The 3161-nt window shown below is 43.6% G+C and overlaps 1 non-coding gene across 1 annotated transcript; it reads right to left on the bottom strand.

The window, feature by feature from the left end:
* Window positions 1-779: 779 nt before the first annotated feature.
* Window positions 780-917, bottom strand: LOC119948544. Its single transcript, XR_005456934.1, has one exon. It is a non-coding gene; the product is annotated as a small nucleolar RNA SNORA7 (small nucleolar RNA).
* Between the last annotated feature and the right edge of the window lie 2244 nt (window positions 918-3161).

Raw genomic sequence — 3161 nt, 5'->3', positions numbered from 1 at the left:
TAATCAGATCAGAAACAGTCTCTATCCCACATAGGGTTCACATTCTAAGGGAAGGGGAGAGCAGGTATTTTATCCCCATTTTACAGATGAGGAAACTGAGGCACAGAGCAATCAAGTGACTTAACCAAGGTCACACAGCAAGCAAGGCATGGAGCTGGAATTAGAATCCAGGTCTCTTGACTCCCAGGCCCAGGCTCTTTCCACTAAGCCAAGTGATTGCCTCCCAATAAGAAGCTGAAAATAGCAGTGAACAGGATGGGGCAAGCTTTGGCCTGGAAATCAATCAATCAATCAATGTTATTCATTGAGCATTCACTCTGGCCCATGGGGCTCTGCCTGGCCAAGCCCATTTAGAGTCTTAAATTGGTTGTGGGTTATTATTATAAACTAGCTACTCATGAGACAGGGAAAATATAGGAATTATTCTAGATTTTTTCTGTGGCAATAAATCCTAAACTACAGTGAATTTAATGACCTCTGTTTCCATCTGAATTGCTGTGAAAGTCAGCAAGCTTTTTGATTCCTGTAAATCTGTAGGATCATAGTGACACTTGCCTTGTCTTATGCTGTCGAGTCGTTTCTGATCCATAGCAACTTAGTGGACACATGTCTCCCAGAACACTCCATCTCCACCTGCAATAGTTCTGGTAGTGTATCCACAGAGTTTTCTTGGTAAAAATACTGAAGTGGTTTACCATTGTCGCCTTCCATGCAGTAAACTTGAGTCTTCACCCTTGACTCTCTCCCATGCCGCTGCTGCCCAGCACAGGTGAGCTTTGACTTGTAGCAGATTGCCTTCCACTCGCTAGCCACTGGCCAAACTAAGAATGGAATGGGTATGACTCTGCTTCACTCTCCCTCCCATAGCCGAGACTGGTAGAGTACTGGAAACTCTCCAGGTGCGATCCTGAGAGGGAACAATGACACTAGGAGCTCACGTACAGTCTGACAGGAGCCAGGCCCTCCCTCCAACAAAATCATGGCATCAATGCATCCAGTGTTTGAGGGTATAGATATCAGGAAGCAGGGCCAGATCGAAAGGAATGAAAGACTGGGGGATCACTCAGTCATATTTATTGTGTTCAACTGAGGTTTAGATAATGTGCCCAAGAAAAGAGTGGTCCACAGTGTCAAAGACAGCTGAGAGGTCAAGGAGTATTAGAATAGAATACTGTCCATTCGATTTGGCAAGGAGAAAGTTATTGGTGACCTTGGAGAGAACCATTTAAAGGCAGAGGGATAGGAGTCAACAGAAAATGAGTTGATGAGCCTCTTCTTCTCCCACTCCCCCGAACTCACTGGGAAAGGAGGAGATATCGGCTTCTTTCTCGTGCGCCAATGCTGCTTTCACATCATCCCTCCTTCCCCTTCCTTCCCCTCCTTTGAAGCTCATCTCATCAGCCTCTATCACCCCCTCCAGATTCTTGTGGCCATCATATACCGCCCCCCGGTCCCGCCTCTGACATCTTTAACCATTTTGACCCCTTTCTCACCTTTCTTCTCTCTTTTTCCATGCCCACTTTGATCCTTGGAGACTTCAACGTCCACATAGATGTACCCAGTCCTCTGCCGCTCACCTTCTATCACTCCTCAACTCCTACAACCTCCTGCTCCACCCAACCTTGCCCACTCACCAACTTGGACACACACTCAATCTCATCATCTCTCACCACTGCACAATCTCCACCCTCACCAACTCTGAAATCCCCCCTCTGACCACAACCTTCTCACTTGCCTCCTCTCTCACACTCCTCCTCCCCATAAGCCTGTACATATCTATAATTCTATTAATTTATATTAATGCCTGTTTTCTTGTTTTGATGTGTATATATCTATAATTCTATTCATTTATATTGATGCTATTGATGCCTGTTTATTTGTTTTGCTGTCTGTCTCCCCCCTTCTAGACTGTAAGCCTGCTGTGGAAAAAGACTGTCTCTCTTTATTGCTGAATAGTACTTACCAAGTGCTTATTACAGTGCTCTGCACACAGTAAGCGCTCAATAAATGTGATTGAATGAATGAACGAATGAATATGTATTCCAAATTGGTGCGTGGGTGAAATGGACTAGAGCAGGCAATCTGTCGGAGCTGAGGAGTGAGAGGAGGCAGGTTGTTGGGAGGTCATCAGGAATTTTCCTTTCAGATCTGCAAAGCCTAGCTCTGTTGTTATTTCCACATCTAATAGAAAATGATGGATCCAACACATGATGGTTTAATTGGGTAGAATGGGAAACGCCTTCACTGGCTAATTAAATATAAAATGTGATCTCATTTCTCAAGTGAACCAACTGTTCCATCACAATTCCTCAAAAGATCAATTGATCACAAATGTAAGCTCAGAAAGCTGCCAAATCCATGTGTTTTGAGGCTATCTGGGTCCATTCTGAATTTTTTTCAATGATGCTGTTGCTTTATATGGCAATCACTTGAATTTATTCTAAAGCTTTGAGTCAAAAGTGATCAATACCAGTTGGGCTGAGAGAAAAATAATTGATCTGCACACCCTAATCTTTAGGCCCCATTCAAGAACCTTTCATTTTTTGTAAAATACCTGACAAAGTCACCCTCCCTAGAGACATGACATTCATAATAGTTAAAATTTTCAATTTGGTGACTGACCCTATCTTGAAGGTCTTAAACAATCAGTCAAACACTATATTCTTCCTAGTCCTGCTCAAAAATCTATAGTATTTCTGGTACTTGCATTAAATCTGCCACATCCTTTGAGCTTACCTAACCATAAAAGTAAAAATTATTACTTGACCCCAACACCCAGACTTTTGGCTTGATTTGCACACATGCAAAATCAGAAACATTGCTTTAGATTATGAAGGACAATGGATTGTTGATTACTAAATTCTCTTACTTTCTCCCCACACTTTTGGGGACAGCCCTAACATGCATCCATATCTGCTCCAACCTTGATTATTTTAAGGTAGAGGCACAGATACTTCTCCCTCTCACATTCCATTAGGGTTTTGCCCCAGGGAGGTTCTGTGGGGAGGGGAGAGGAGGCTATAGTCACATTTATGTCTAAAGTATGCCTATTCTAGAAGCAGTGAGGCCTAGTGGATACAGCCCAGGCCTGGGAGTCAGAAGGACCTGGGTTCTAGCCCCAGCTCTGCCACTTTCCTGATGTGTGACCTTGGGCAAGTCAC

The sequence above is a fragment of the Tachyglossus aculeatus genome, chromosome X4 (genome assembly GCF_015852505.1).
Source record: "Tachyglossus aculeatus isolate mTacAcu1 chromosome X4, mTacAcu1.pri, whole genome shotgun sequence".
Classification (NCBI taxonomy): Eukaryota; Metazoa; Chordata; class Mammalia; order Monotremata; family Tachyglossidae; genus Tachyglossus; species Tachyglossus aculeatus.
The sequence above is the reverse complement of the archived record's forward strand: the minus strand, read 5'-3'. Positions and strand labels throughout refer to the sequence as shown.